The sequence below is a fragment of the Pristis pectinata genome, chromosome 25 (genome assembly GCF_009764475.1).
Source record: "Pristis pectinata isolate sPriPec2 chromosome 25, sPriPec2.1.pri, whole genome shotgun sequence".
NCBI lineage: Eukaryota > Metazoa > Chordata > Chondrichthyes > Rhinopristiformes > Pristidae > Pristis > Pristis pectinata.
Genome location: NC_067429.1, coordinates 8,125,115 through 8,141,403, shown reverse-complemented (window position 1 = coordinate 8,141,403; position 16,289 = coordinate 8,125,115). Strand labels below are relative to the sequence as shown.

The 16,289-nt window shown below is 39.0% G+C and overlaps 1 protein-coding gene across 2 annotated transcripts in view; it reads left to right on the top strand.

Annotated features, from left to right (window-relative positions):
* Window positions 1–247: 247 nt before the first annotated feature.
* wipf2b (WAS/WASL interacting protein family, member 2b) overlaps window positions 248–16,289 on the top strand; it is a 53,815-nt gene continuing 37,773 nt past the window's right edge. The window contains exon 1 of one of the 2 annotated variants that reach the window (XM_052038544.1): window positions 248–572. The gene's annotated coding sequence lies outside the window, so the exon portion shown is untranslated. The remainder of the gene's footprint in view (window positions 573–16,289) is intronic. The other variant, XM_052038543.1, reaches the window with a different exon arrangement.

Sequence of the window (16,289 nt, the reverse complement as noted above, 5' to 3'; positions counted from 1 at the left end):
CCGGAATTTAACCTGGGTCCCTGGTGCTGTAATAGCGTTACCCTAAACCGCTACACTACTGTGCCTCAATAACATTTGACATTGAAAATACTCTGCTTATCTACATGCATTAGCTTTGCAGTTCTATTAGATTTGCATTTTCATAATAAACCTGATTCGGATCCTCAGGGATAGGTGAAGCAACTTGTTGTTGTTGTTGTTGCGGTTGAGGAGCGGCAGCTTATTCCTCCGGGCACTAGGGTGCGGTGCAGCTCCGCGCTCGGCCGGCTCCCCGTGCACGAGCAGGGCGGGAGCGCGCCGCGTGCCCGCGCGCTCGCTCGCCCGCGCTGCGGCTTCCATTTTGTTGGATGCCTGTGTGTGTGTGTGTGTTTGGAGGAGGGAGGGAGAAAATTTCCGGGTTGTTGATGAGGGAAAAGTTGGAAGCGGCCCCGGCGGAAGAGAGGCGGCCGCTGGGATCGAGGCGTTAGGGAGGGAGAGGTTGGTGAGCGCCGACCTGCAGCCTTCGCCGTCCGGCCCGCGATATTAACCGTGACCTCCCCCCCCGAGCTGGAGTATGTGACCGGGGGAGCAAGGTAAGGAGCCGGGAGAGGGGCTCGAAACCCAGCCCCCTGAGAGCAGGGCCTAGGCTCTGGTGCCGTTGGGGTGAGGGGGAAGGAGGCCCATCTAAGGACCGGGGCCGCTGACACCGCCGGGAGGGCAACATAAACAGCGGATCCTCCGGGATCCCAGGTGGATTGGACGGGCAGGAGGAGGGGGAGGAGGTTGTGGGCACCTGGCAGTTCAGGCCCCGGCTCCAAAGAGGGCAGACGCCGCGCCTTCGGGCCTCTGACACAAGTCAGGCTTCGGGGTGGAGGACCCACAACTGTGCCGGGGGGGGGGGGGGGGGGTGGATTACCTGTGGATGCAGGTAGATAAGGCATGAGAGCAAATCTGCAGGCATTTGCCCCATTCACTTGCTGAGAAGCGGGAAGAATTGCCCTGTTTTTATTTTAAGGCGTTTTGTTTTCTTGCCTCTGATCACTATAGCTTGTGAATGATGGTGGTTATAAAGGCAATCTAGCTTGAAGGGTTTGGGGAGAGGGGGAGATGTCTTTCTAGTATCTCAAACCAGGCAGAACATCCTCTGAATGCCTTCTTATTTGGACTGATGTACTTTCTTGTTTTTAATTGGTTTGAGGTGTTGTTTATGTTTCCCTGATAGCACTTTGATAGATGTCCACATTGTGGGGGTTTTATTGGAGGTTGGAGCTGCATTTTGTTGAAAGAAAAAAAGTTTTAATATGCTTAATAATAACTTTTGACATTGAAGATACTCTGCTTATGTACATGCATTAGCTTTGCAGTTCTATTAAATTTGCATTTTTATAGATAGTCTAGACCTCTTGGAAATCTGCATGCTACTCAAACTATTTATACCTCTCATGGTCTGTTTGAGTTCTGGTGTGAATAAAGATCTACTTTCCTCTACTTTTTTGAATATTTAAAAAAAACTGATGCTAACTTCAGAAGATGCTGCTAATTTTGGTCTTTGGTTAGGGCCTAATACATTAAAGAAGTGAGATGAAAATTAGAAAAAAACTACAGATGCTGGAAATCTAAAATAAAATCAGGACTTTTTGGAAACACTCAGCAAGTCAGTGAGATGTAGTCTAAAACAAACAGATGATTTCATAAAAAAAATGAAGAGTGGAGATGTATCCACTTACAGAATCATTGGAAGAAACATTAAACAGTCCTGGAAACTGTACTGGTGAAACTATGTGCTAAGTTTGGGGAAAGAATTGTGCTACATGTTCTTTTTGTTTTGTGTAGGACTTTTACATACAGCATTTATGCAATTTATAAACTCGAAATCCAAAGCATTTCTGGAATTATACAATATAGGAGTCAAGCTAGCTATCCCTTTAAAAAGAAATCTCATCTAAAACATTAGACTGGGATTTAAGGCAGAATTCCCAGTTTAACAATCCAGGTGACCAATTGGTTAATAAATTGCAGTACATTACGTTACTTACATGTACTCTGATTGAAATTTTTAATTGCTATGGACTTGGATTAATAACTAAAAACAAGAGGGATTTGCTATGGAGTAATGAGATACAGCAAATAGAATGTTTGAAATATTGACAATGTGAAACTGAGTGGCCTGGACCCAAAGACTATTGGGAAGAAGAACAATAACAGAACATAATATCCAGGTAGCATTTCTATTTAGCCAATATAGGATGCAGATTCTCTTACCATTGGGGCACATTGTACTTATTCAAACCTAGACAGTTCTGTTATGGATTGGAATAATCCTAGTTACTGATCTCAGGAGTGTGCAGTGATAGTTTTATTTGGATAAGTCTGCAATTTGGTAATACAGTCTACTTCTTTTGCTTACCCAGTAGAATAACCAGCTTGTGAGAGCATCGAGTTGCAAGTTTATCTGGAATGGAAAAGGTGGATTCTTAGTCTGTATTTGTATGTCCATCCTTCCATATTCCATTATTGAGATAGATTCATTGCTCAAATATCATCAGAATCTTGGAGTACTGCAGAGCAGCTTGGCTCAGGTGTTCGACTAGTGTCTGCCAGTGAGAATTGACTCAGTTCCAACCTTACGTCAAACTTTATATCTTTTTTGGCCCAAAGAGATCCTGTTTCTTGTGCCGCCTGCTCTTCCTCACAGATGGGTAAAAACTAGACAGTAATGTGCAGGTTTGAGCATTTGCAGGCAGACAACCAATATCAGAAATAACTCTTAAGCTCGCCATAAATGGGAGCACATTGTTGTTATCATTCTTCCCACAATCTCAACCAATTGGAGACATCTTCATAAACATCTCTTTGCCTTTGTCCTGTGGGCTCTGAGTTCTGGATATTTTTCATAACCAGTGTTCAAGCAATAGTTGTTATTGCCAAGCCTGAGAATTTCTCTAGAGTCACTCTGGCATCTCAAATATTTTACATGTCTTCCTTGAGTGTGACTTATCCATTTTTTTTCTGGATGTCAACTTTTTTGATCTTGACTTGTATGCACACCAGGTTTATCAACAGCTTAATCCAGATTCTTGTGGAACTTGGGTTTGAAAAAAATGAAAGTGACTGATTGCAATCCTTGCTCTCAGCTACAATTTTCACTTTCTGCCACAGCTCCTTTATAGTTGAATCACAGAGCTAAGGACAGATGACTGATTTTCTTGTTACTCTAGCTGGATAAAGTGAAACAGACCAAGAGACCAGGTTGGATTGTTAGTCTGTGCTTAACATACACTTGTTTTGAGAAGCCACTTGTACTTGGGTTAGCAACAGAAAATCCAGCCAGAGCTCCTATTCCTGATATCACTTAAGTGTTCTCTGTGGGGAACATACATGTCTTGACTCCTACGTGAGATATAGCCAGTAATGTAAAGCACCTAGAGGACAAATGATATCTTTGGGTAATTAATTAGAGCTTTCAGGAAAGTGGGGGAGAACCTTAACTCATGATCAGATGCAGTAAACAATGACTAAATCAGAGGTACCATGTAAAATACTGATTGAGTCCTGAAGGAAATGAAGTAATATCTAGCAACTTGAAGCAGAAAGAACTGAACATGATATCACACGTCACATTGTATCCAGGAGAGGGAGAGCAAAGGGCAGGAGAAGCAGAGTTGCACAATATCCCTTTCTAAGCCCTGCCCTGTCAATGCAGTATCGATTCAATCCAGTGTTTACACTCTGTTAGGTGGAACAGTTTTAATGCCGAGAGCAACCTTGGAATGCATTGTTGATTCACTCCACTTTGACAGTCCTCTGCGGTGAATTTGGCACTGCAGCACCAATCCACCGACTTTACAATTACTTGGGAATTCAAGCTAATAAGCATCCTGTATAAAAACAGACTTGAATTGGCAGTATTAATAGATGTATACGTAAGTAGTAGGATAGTATATTCCTAAAGTTCTAAATAATATTTGAGAAGCCTGTAAGGTGTACCAAGATTTATCATGTTAATTGCTGTTTTCTTGACTGAAGATGCCAACATACTGCTGGGGTATAGGTGACAGCAGCCCTCTGGTACATTGAAGAATGGCCATTCTTCAATGAACCTTGTCAGTGAATATTAGCAAGATATTTTACCATGGAAAGCATATCAGCTAAGATCAGTTTTATTCTTTGGAATTCATGCATGGTTTCCAACATGAGTTTAATCTGTAATTGGTTTTCTACCCCACCCCTTCTCCAGCCTGGAGTGCTTAGTGAAATTATAACACCTGTCAGTGACTGGCTATTGCAGGCTAAGAACTGCATCTGGAGCTTGTTAGTCTGCATTGGTTCACTCTTTCAGATTTTTGATCAATGTTTACTTCTCAACGATATGATTTTAAATAAAAACAGCAGTTTTAAAAATGGAAAATTGAGTGAAGTCTCTCTTTCTGTTTTCCCATGGTGAATTTTTATGATTGTACTTTGAAAAGTGACAATTTTGTATCCCGACTAAGACTATGGATTTTTCAATCCTAGAATATTTGTGCATATTGCAGCAATTACTGTTCCCAGTAAAAATGAAGAAGTGCACCTCGATTAGGAAGTTTCCATTCTAAGAAAGCAGTGGACCTGGATGCAGATGCTCTGCTTATCCTGTATTACCACGAAAGTCCATTTCTCAGTGAAAGTTTGGTTATGTTGAATTGGATACAAGTTGCAGGGCATTGGGTTGAGTCTGACTGCATTTGGGGATGCCTAGCTAGATAAAATATATTTAACCTTAAAAAAAAGTCATCATGGTTAGTGTACTCAGCTTTAGCCAGCTAGCAGTCCGGCAACTGCTGTTTAACCACAAGCATCCAGCCTGACTACTCCATAGTTCCCTTGATATCATTGAATATAGTTAGTTACATTGGATATGGGATATTTTAATACTAAGGCCACTGTTGCTGATTACAAACTGTCTGCTCAAGAACTTCAGCCTACTTGACAGAAGATACAATTCTTTTAATTCAAATATATTGAATCCCAGTGCAAAAAAAAATTGCTGGAGGTACCCTGTGCTGTCTTGGGGAAGCAGCTCCATAATTTTTGTAGCTGTGTTGTAGAATAGAAGCAGATGAATTGTCAGGTTAGTCTTCTGGCTAGTGTTGGACAAGCCAATTCCAGGCAGGATTTTGGTGTAAAACAGTTAACCGTAGTTCTTCCCTGCTGTGATTGTTGGGGAAGATGTTTAGAAATTGCACCTATTCGCAGTTCATCAACTTTCCTGAATATACATCATGCCCGGAGGATGGAACACAACTATAATGTCATCTATGGATGAGTAATCCACTCTCAATCAATGTACAGTCTGCCTATATAAAAATGGCAACTTGGATTGGGTTCCCACCCCATGAGTGCCAGAAATTTTGAAATAAAATGGGTCAATAAACTACACAAAGAGATGGGTTAATTTCCCAAGTTTGTAAATTGGTTTATTGTTGTCACATGCACTGAGGTATGGTGAAAAACTTGACTTGCTTACTGTTCCTAGAGATCAATTCAGGATCAGCTCAGAAATGGTTTGTACCACTTCTAAATCTGGAGCAGTGAAAAACCAATTTTTCATGTTTCAAAGTTAGCCATGAACTATTTGTTTTTTTTAATTTTTGCTTGTTCCCAATGTTTTCACCCCATACAAAAAAAACAGCATCTGTTAGAACACTTGCATTGGCCACTGCTTTCATACATGAAACAGGGAATATCTATAATCTGCAGAGAGCACCCACAGGATGCATGCAAACCAGATACAAATTCTTATGGTTTGGGTACATAACTTGATGATTGTTACAGTAATAACTTAAAGCACTAATCAAGAAATCACACATACACTATTATTTAACACCAAGTTTTAACGCACACTTTTGTAGCGCTAACTAGTGACCTTTTGAACTGTTTTGCTACTGAAGTACTTGGGATGGTTTCTTATAATTGGACTAAATATTACTGAAATATCTAAAGGTCGCTGTGATGCTGTATCCCTGCCCAGTCACTGACAGGTAGTGCAGACGAATCCAGGTTAAACCAACAATGTCCAGTCTAAGCTGAATTGTAGAGGCTCTGCCATCTCTGAAAGTGAATTTGTGGGTGGAATACTGCCTGGCACTTTAAAAGTTGGTTAGAAAGAGGGAGGGATAACTTATGAAGTCTCCTTTGCCTAAAAGGATGAATTAAGAAGGAAAGAAATCTGCTGGAAAGGAAGGAGATAAATTAAAGTATCTCGGAATTGAAGGTTGGATTGGTACTTTTGAGAAGTTCAATGTTGGAAATTGAATTCTAACTTCAATTTCTGTTTCCAAATATCAGAACTGAGTAGAGCTATTTTGTAAGAATGCAGAAAATACTAGGAGCAGACCAATCAGCCCATTGTGCTTTCTCTGGCATTTATTAAGATCATGGCTGACCTTTTACGACAGCACCACTGGTCCCTTTCTTCCTTTAATATCTAAAAGTCTATTTGTATCTGTAATGAATATACTTAGCAATTGACCTCCACAGCCTTTTGGGTAGTATATTCTGAAAATTTACTGCCTATCTCACCTCTGCTTGAATAGCTGACCCCTTATTTTGGTACTTTGACCCCTGGTTCTACATACCCTAGCCAGGGGAAACATTAACTCGCATCTACCTTGTCAAGCTCCTCAAGAATTTTATGTTTCCATGAGATCTTATTCTCCTAAATTCTAAAGTACAGGCTTTGTCTGCTTAATCTTTCCTCATTCATCAAACCTGCCATGCCAGAAATCAAATGGACGAACCTTCTCTGAGCTCCATTCATAATATTCCAGAGGTAGTTTCACCACAGCTCAATTTAATTGAAGTAAGACATTCCTACTCTTCTATTTAACTCCTCTTGCACTGAAGACCAATGTGCCATTTGTCTTCATACCTGCTTGCTGAATCTGCATATTAACTTCCTTTGATTTGTGTACAAGGACACCCAGGTCTCTCAGAACACCAATGAATCTCTCGCCATTTAAAAAAAACTCAGCTTTTCTATTTTCTCTACCAACTAAGCCATTGAGCAGATGTAAAAATACTTTTAGTTAGTCCAGCCAATAAACACAATTAGACATTGGACCCAGGCTTGTCCATGGCACTGGTTTGTTATATTTTCTTTTCTAGACTCGTGGTAAAAATATTTTGTGGACCAAGCTCTACAGGCAGCCTGGGCCCAGTGTCAAATGACTTTTGTTGGTCGGGCTAACTGAAAACTGCTTCTACATCTGCTCGATGACTTAGTTGATGATTTGTTGAGCCAAAGAAACTCAAAGGTCCCCTGGTGCAATTACTGTGCTTAGTAGTTTTTCCATCTTGGTAATAGTTGGCTTCAATAATAAGGCCATTACAGATGGCCTCATCAAGAATCTGATAACTGTTACTGAAAATGTGTATGATCATTTTGACTAAAGGCAGGTCTTTTTTGGATTGTGATGCCCCTTCTGCCAAATAAATTGGCAACACACATTACCTGAATTTTTGTGTGTGGAGTATGGATATCTTGGCACAGTTTTAAAGATTGTAGTTGTGCCTTTGGGAAGGGATTTAAAATAATACTATTAAGAATATGAGATGGAGTAAAATATAGAATCTTTCAATATAATACTAATATCTAGTTTACTATTGACTGAATACATGATTTTTTTTGAATTATTATTTGTAAACTGGATAATGACTTAGGGATTTTGTAAGTTTTGGTTTGCATGACCCTGAAAGCTAGTATTTTTGAAATTTCTCATTGAACATGTAGATGCAGAAACCAGTGGCATCGCAGCACATTTCAAAATGGCAATGATCATCCTGCTAGCTCCTTAATTACTTTTATATTACACTTATACATCATTGTATTTTATATTTTAATCATACTAAGAGACTTGCTAATGAAATACCCTTCTTAGCACGGACCATTTGTGCTCATACAAGGGTATAGATTCATTGCCACGGATGATTTTTTATTTTTGTTTGCTCCCAATGTATTATTTGGTATCATTAAAGGGTGAAGAGGAAATGGTTCAGGCTGTTAGGAATTGAGCAGAAACTGTCCAGTATTTCTTAATAAAATTAGAAAAGAGATTTTCATCTCATTGTTATAGATAGTAAGAGACAAAAGTGAAGTGACTTCTGAACTATGCAGTTCTGTCTCCCCCCCCCCCCCCCCCAAATTCTTCCCCGACTTAGTAGAGGAGTGTTTTACTCTAGGAACGGGGATTATAGTCCAAATGAAGATAGATTTGGGGAATTTTCTGCTCAGTTTTTATAATGGAAGCATGTGTTACCAAATTTACAAACCATAGAGATTGCAGGAATATAGAATGATGTTCAGAGTTTGGGGATGATATTCACTTGAACTTTGTGGAACAACATTCATGTTAAGGTTGTTGAGTTCATGGAATGTACCTCTCAGCAAGCCTTCATTTACAAGTGCACCATCCTGTACAGTAGTTAAACTTGTAAGATTACACATTGTTTCTTTTAATTATCTTTTTGATTATTGACATATTGGTTCTCCATGGAAGACAAAATGTCACTGGCTGAATAGTACTGAGGTCAAAAATAACACCAGCATTGATAAGAAACACCAATGGACTGTGTGGGAATGAAGTTTGAACCAAATAGGAAAGTTTCAAATATGACACCTTCTGCATGTATCTAGTAAACCGATGTGCTACATTAAATGATAATGCTGCACCATCTTTTTAATGTCTGCTTCGGCTTTTATGATCAGTATAAATTATATAAACAGAACATGTATTAAGAATTCATTAGGTATGTTCCTAAAAATGGTTTCTGGAAATCATAATAGGATGTACTTTGGGTAAATGGATTTAGTTTCTCCCTGATGTGCATACTTGGCTTTAGTGCTGTACTTGATGTGGGAATGATTTCTCTTCCTTTCTAATTTTCTGTGATGGAGATAGTGATTCATTCTGCATCCGGCTTCATGGATACTCAAACACATACATTCTGGAGTTATAATTCAGTAGTAATAGAGAAGAGTTGACATATTGGTAAACAACAGCTTCAGATTTAATATCCTGTCTATGTCATGAGCTGTTATTGAAATATGTTCTCCATGTGTGCTTTGGGTAGGAGTTTGAGTAATATTTTTACCAAGTTCTTTTCCTTCGTAAGATGTTGATTCTCGTTTATGCAGTTTTAAGGTATCAGGCACTCTCAGTTGGCAAGCTTCTGGCTGTACATTTGAGTTGTTCAAAAGCTTCTATGCTAACTTTACATGCATTGTTGAACACAATGAGCTCTGCTTAATTGGATGTTGAGACATCAGATGGACACCCTTCACGTTCCTTGAAGACATTGACTTTCCAATGATGTCCCTTTTCTATCACATACCTAACATTACATAACAAGGAAAAAAATTCTATACATTCAGCAGCAAATAAGACTGAAAATTAACCACAGCACATACATGACCTTAATATTGCTTGCTTACTGATTACTACACAGGAGGCTATTTGGCCCAAAGGGTCCATGTCAGCTCTCAACAGAGCAATCCCATTAGTCTCTTTTCTGTTCTTATTTGTATGTAGCCCTGAAACTTGTTCTCGCTCATGTGTGCATCAATTCCCCTTTGATTCTATTGCCAGTTGCCAATGATGAGTAAATAACTGTAGGTTATTTACAGTAAGTAATTAACCTAACAGTGCATCTGTGCACACAGCAGAAACCCGCTCAGACACAGGGATAATATAAACTCCATAGATGGTACTCAAGGTCAGGATCAAACCTTGGTCCCTAGAGCTGTGAGCCAACAGTGCCGTCTGCTGCACCACTATCCTCTCTTTACCAGTATCGATAGAGGATCATGTTCTTATGAATACAGAAACCTTCACATTCTCGGGCAATAGTGTCGGCCAGGATGATGGAATGAGGCCAACCATCTAATACAGTATTATCAAAGGCATGAGTTAAATATCGACAGGAAGCTATCAAAATATAACAAGAAACCAAACTAAAGATTTTTGAAATCTGCATACTTTTGACATGTGTATATAGTGCAGAATGATGGGGAATGACTGAGTAATATACCCAAACCATCTTCAATTCATACTATCTGCTTTGGAAAAACCTTCCATATCTTTTGGCTTGAAACAATCTCAAACCTAATTGTACAGTGCAGCCGTGAAGATATGAGCACATCTTTACCAGGAGGTGTTTGATTTGGATTGGCTATGTGCTTTGGATGTAAGCCATTTCTATCCTAGAATAGCAATGAGATGGACACGTGCAGCTTCATTTTCGTGCTTTCATGAAAACAAAGTGTTGAAGGGCTATGGAAAATGAATTAGAAAACTTGGGGCACAGCAGAAGGACTATTGAAAAACATTGACAGAAAATGATCAAGGTGCAAGCGCGTTGCTGCTCTAAACTCAGTGGTGTAATGCAAAATAAATTGATCTAGAATACAATAAAAGAACATCATATTGTTTACTTTCCCTATTCAAAAGATACATTTTTTATTTTAGGTGGATAGATTGAATGTGGATAAGGTTTATATAGGTGGGCACAACATCGTGGGCCGAAGGGTGCATACTGTGCTGTACTGTTCTACTTTCTCTCAAATAGTCATATTCATGTGATTTTGCTTTTAGAATTTTTTGTTGTCATAGTGACAGGATATTTGCAAGTATGCAACTTGGAGATATCACTTTAAAAAAAACAGCCCTTGATTGTGTTTGTATCCTTTTGTTTGGTATATCGTTATAATAAATATCGTTTGATGATTAGACCTAACCACATGTATATCATTAGGCAAATTCAGCTCCAGGATATTATTGTAGGCATTTCTTAAGGTAGTGCCCTGTATCCAACTGTCTTTGGTTTACTCATCAATGGCTTTCCATTGTGAGGAAGTTTGTGTTTGCTAATGATTTGTGTAGTGTTCAGTTACATGTGAAGCTCCTCAAGCAATGATGGGGGATAGAGGTGTATAAAGACAGGGTATCCATAGTAAAGATGAGGCAGTGGAGGCCAGGGAATCGGAAGATGTCAAAGTAGTGAAGGGCATGTGAAGTGTCCCAGATGTAAGTGGGAAGGGACTGGACAAGGGGAGACAGGATAGAGTCAACGTATGAGAAGGTAGGTTCAGTGGGGCAAGAACAGGCAGAAACAATGGACCAACCAAGACGGTTCTGTTTTTGGATCATGGGTAAGGGATAGAAGCGGGAAGTGTGGGGTTGGGGCACCGTCAGGTTGGAAGCTGGGGCGGGGAGATGTCCTGATGTGATGAGATCTGTGATAGTGTGGGAAGCTGCGGCTTGGTCTTCGTTGGTGGGGTCATGGTCCAGGGGCAGGTATGAGGTTGTGTTTGAGAGCTTTGAGGATTAGATTGAAAAGTGGCATGTATCATGTATGTCAAAAGGGAAAAACTACTGCTGTATTCCTCATTGTCAATAAATGAAAATTTTTAAAGTGCTAATGCTGGAAATTTTTAAATGGAAAAAATATGGAAAATGCTGGAAACAGTCAACAGGTCAGGCAATAACTACAAAGAAGAGTTAATGTTTCGGGTCCAAGGCCCTTTATCAGAACTGGATGGTTCTTCTCATGAAAAGTCTTCAATGTCTCAGGTTGAAGAACCGTCACCAGAAAAATCATTCAGTTCTGATGAAGGGTATTCGAGCTGAAATGTTAACTCTTTTGGTTGGCACAGTTGCTGCCTGATCTTCTGACTGTTTCCACCATTTTGTGTTATTTCCCCATCGCCAATATCATACAATGGAGTCACCTCGACATAACTAGACTGGTCATATAGATACTGTCAAGACAGGAGCAGCTTGGTGTACTGCAGCAAGCAACTTGCATGGCTCCTCAGATCTTTTCCATCCTCTATAAGGTCTGTCAACACTTGAAGCTTAAAAAACAATTTGGTTGAGTGATTGCCTTTCCCTCTGGCAACTGAACATCTCTCAATTCAACACCGCATCTTACTCAAAACTTCATAACCCCTCAAACTTGTGACTCACTGAACAAGAGCAGCAAAAATGTGGTTTCCACCACTTGTGGAACTTCTGGTCTAGACCATATGTGGTCCTGAACTGGGAATATAATCATTCCTTCATTGCCTGGTCAAAATCTTAGAAATCTTCAATCTTTTTATTAATTTTCAAATTAATGCAGATTAGTACATATAACATCAGTAATTATACACGTAGTACAAAGAGATCGGGAGGGCAATCCTGACATATATAGTCATAAAGAATAAAAAAATATATTCTAGGCCCCATGGTTTCTTGGTAAATGAATATATTATTAAAAAAAATCAAAAGGAGAAAGAAAAAGATTTATTATATAAAAAAAACCCCAAATTGAAATAAAAAATTGTTAGTAACAAAACAAACTTTAAAAAAATTTCAAAAGAAAACAAAAACTGGACTGATATTTCTCGATGAACAAAGAGCATTATTATGTCATCAACTCCGCTCCTCTAAATTCAAAGATTATTGAAAAGGGATCTATATCATATGAAAATATTGAATAAATTGACTCCAAGCTTCCTCAAATTTAAGCGACGAATCAACAGTGCCACTCCTAATTTTTTCTAAGTTTAAACATGATATAGTTTGAGAAAACCATTGAAAAGTGGTGGGAGGTATTGGATCCTTCCATTTAAACAAAATGGATCGCTTGGCCATTAATGTAACAGGCAAAATCCTAGAAATCTGTACCCAACAATATCATTATGGAATTAGTTTAATGAGAAGGAATGCTGCAGTCATGGTAGTATGAAGTTAAAGTCCGAATGACTATTAGTGATCTCTGCAGTATTGTTTTCAATATATCAGAGCTTCCAAGCACTCTGATTTGGAGTGGTGAGATATGTACCTTTAGCAGAAATCCTCCCATATGTTATTTTATAAGTTAGTGCACCAATGATATGAAAATAAGGAGGAAGGGCATGTTGTGATGAAGACATTGTGACTCTGCAACGGACTATAAATAGATTGGTGAAAAACTGGCAAATGGAGTTGAATGTGGGGAATGTATGATTACATTAAGAGCAATTAAAAGATGGATTACTATATCGTTGGAGAGAGACTGCAAATAAGTGAGGCTTAAAGGATCTAGGTGTTCACATGAATCACAAAGTTAGCAGGCAGATCCAACAAATAGTTAAGAAGGCAAATAGCATTTTGTCCTTTTATTACAAAGGTGTTGAAGTTTAAAAGTAGGGAGATTGTGTTACATTTGTGCAGGGTGTTGATAAGCCCACAGCTGGAATATTCTGCACTGTACTGGTCTCCTTACTAAAAAAATGATATAGTAGCATTAGAAGCAGTTCCAAAGAGATTCACCAGGCTAATTCCTGGGATGAGAGGGTTGCCTATTAAGAGAGGATAGACATTTTATTTCTATTCCCTGGAGTTTAGAAAAATGAGGGGTTACCTTACTCAAATGCACAAGAGGGCTTGGCAGGGTAGATGTTCTAGACGCCTAGTGAGAGAGTCACAAAAAGAGGGACATAGTTACTAGCTAAGGGGCCGGTCTTTTAATATTGAGTTCTCTGAAGGTAGTGAATCTCTGGAATTCTCTAGCCCAGAGGGTGATAGAGGTCAGATCATTAGTTATATTTAAGATGGAGATAGATAAATATTTGAAAGATTGAGGAAATGAGCCTCATAGGGAACTGGCACAGAAGAGGAATTGAGGCCTGCATAGATCAGCTGTGATCATATCAAATGGCGGGGCCTGGTGGCCTACTCCTACTCCTGTTTTCTTGTGTTCTTCTTTCCTTGTTAGGAGACAAGGAATGGCAAGCCAATTGCACCTTGGTACACTTAATGATTAACAGTGGTAGAATAATGGTAAACCTCCAAGCTCAGCCTAGGATAGAGCGGGAAGATTGGCCTTAGAATATGTTACAGTACAGAGACAAAGCTATGCCATGTATATGGCAAAGACACTTTGGTATGCACCTTCTACACCAACACTTTGCATCAAATATTTAAAATATAATGTAGCCATCTGAGTTGACATGTAGTTTTAAAATCCTAATTCTAGCAATATTATAATGAAAGCAGATATTGCATGCGAGTTTTCTGTGAGGATCTGAGACATTTAGTGTTCACAATCTGATTATCAAATAGTAGCTTGAGGTACAGCTGTTAGAGTTGGGTTTGATCAGTAATGTATGAAATTCTACAAGGCTGAGTGTCAGGAAATATTTATTTTTGAATGAGGGAAATGATTTTGTTTGCTGCCTGCTTTGACTGCTGTCTCTTTTTGTGCTCTATTTTTTGCTTTATTTTGCCAACTTGTAAATTTTCAATAAAACTAAGCTAATTGATGGCAAGAGCAATGGAGTCAAGCAAGGGTTGAATTGCCACACCAAATCACTGAAGTATGAAAGAGCTGTGCCAACAACTTTTCTAAAAAAAAATGGAATTTATAGGAGGAAATAATTCATTCACCTGGTTGTTACATTGTGGGCCAGTTATTCATGTTCCCTATAGTGGCTAGGTTTAGTTTCATCTTGCATCCAGCAAATGGGAGAATTTTATTCTGTTACTAGATTAGATTTTATTTGCCGGTCTTGAAAGATAAATCTGCATATCATTAAACAACACAATCATCTGTTGTGATGTTTTATTTATAATAGGAAATTCCATGAGGCATGTTGCATTCACTTAATGTCTGTGCAGGAAATACTTGCACATGTACAAACAAAATGTTTAATGTTTTTAAAGGGTTTTATTTAATACTATATTGATATTACCATACTTGGTAAATCCTTTACAGAAGGAGACTATTCAGTCCATGTTCACATTAGCTCTCTACCAGAGCAACCCTCTAGTTCCAGCCACAGTCCTTTCTCTGTAGCCTTACAATTTTTTATTCTCCCATATACTCATCTAATTCCATCTTGAAGGCAATAATGGAGCCTGCCTCCATCACATCTGCTGGTATTGCATTTCAGATTTCAACCGCATGCAGCATGAAATAGTGTTTTTTCCTCATGTCACTCTTAATTCTCTTCCCTTCATTTTATACCTGTGACCTCGAGCAGTCAACCTGTCCACCAAAGGGAACAGTACCCCAACTATTCACTCTGTCCAGACCCTTCATCATTTTATATCTTAACCTTTTCTTCAAACAAAGTGCCAGCATCTCAAATTTACTCTTATAATTTTGATCTCTCATTTATTTAATTTTTCTGGACCCTATCTAATGCTTCACATTCTTCCTATAATGTGGTGACTGAGATTGAACACAGTCCTTCAGTTGACACCAGACCAGTGTTTAATAAAGATTCAGCATATCTTCCTTGCTTTTATATTCTTTGCTTCTATTGATAAAGCCCAGAATTGTGTTTGCCTTATCTATGCTTCATGGTTTACGCACAGAAACACCGAGGTCCCAATGCTTCTGCACTTCTTTTAGAACAGTTTTCTTAATGCTATGTTGTCTCTCATTCTTCCTACTAAAATACAGCGGCTCACATTTCTCCACAACTTCGTGAGGATGAAACAGAGATTCTTGGGTATTATCTGTGAAATTCAATTAATTAGAAACTTTGGTTCCTACAGTCTGTTCAAAATGATTCACGAAGAAACCTCATGATGGATGATTGTTTTGTGCAAATAATGTTCACCTCTCCCTGCTCCTTCCTGACCCCAAACCTGGTTCCTTCTGCCCATTATTCCCTCCCCATCTGGTTCCATCTATAACCCACCAGCCTCTATCCCACCCCCCAACTTCCTCTTACTGCTATACATTGGCAATCTTTCCTCGTGCAGGATCTTGACCCAAGATGTCAACACCTTTTACCTCCACAGATGCTGCTTGACCTGCTGAGTTCTTTCCGTGTTCTGTTTTTGTTCCAAATTCTTGCATTTGCAGTCTCTTTTGTCTTTGTGAAAATATCTAATTTACTATTTGGCATTTGGGGTCCACACTTCGATACTTAGAAAATTGCATTTCATATTAAATCATATCAAAATCAGTGATTGGGTAACTGTGTGAATGGATTTCAATTGTGCATAGAGAGACTTTGAATTTATTTAGATTGCAAGTTTGGTATTGTTTGCTCAACACTGATTTGATGGAACTGCAATGTCAGAGCCAGGACCCAATTTATAACAGATTGTTTTGAACCAGTTTAAGAGCAGTCTCAAGTCTGGTTTGCAATTGCTTGTGTGTACTCTGAATTCCATTTACACTTTATTAGTTGGCCTGCTTTTAATTCAAATATTCAGGGAGTAAGACAGCTGCGTCTTATAGTGTGTATATGGGACTGTGTTATAGATAGAAATGATGTATTCTGCTGTTCT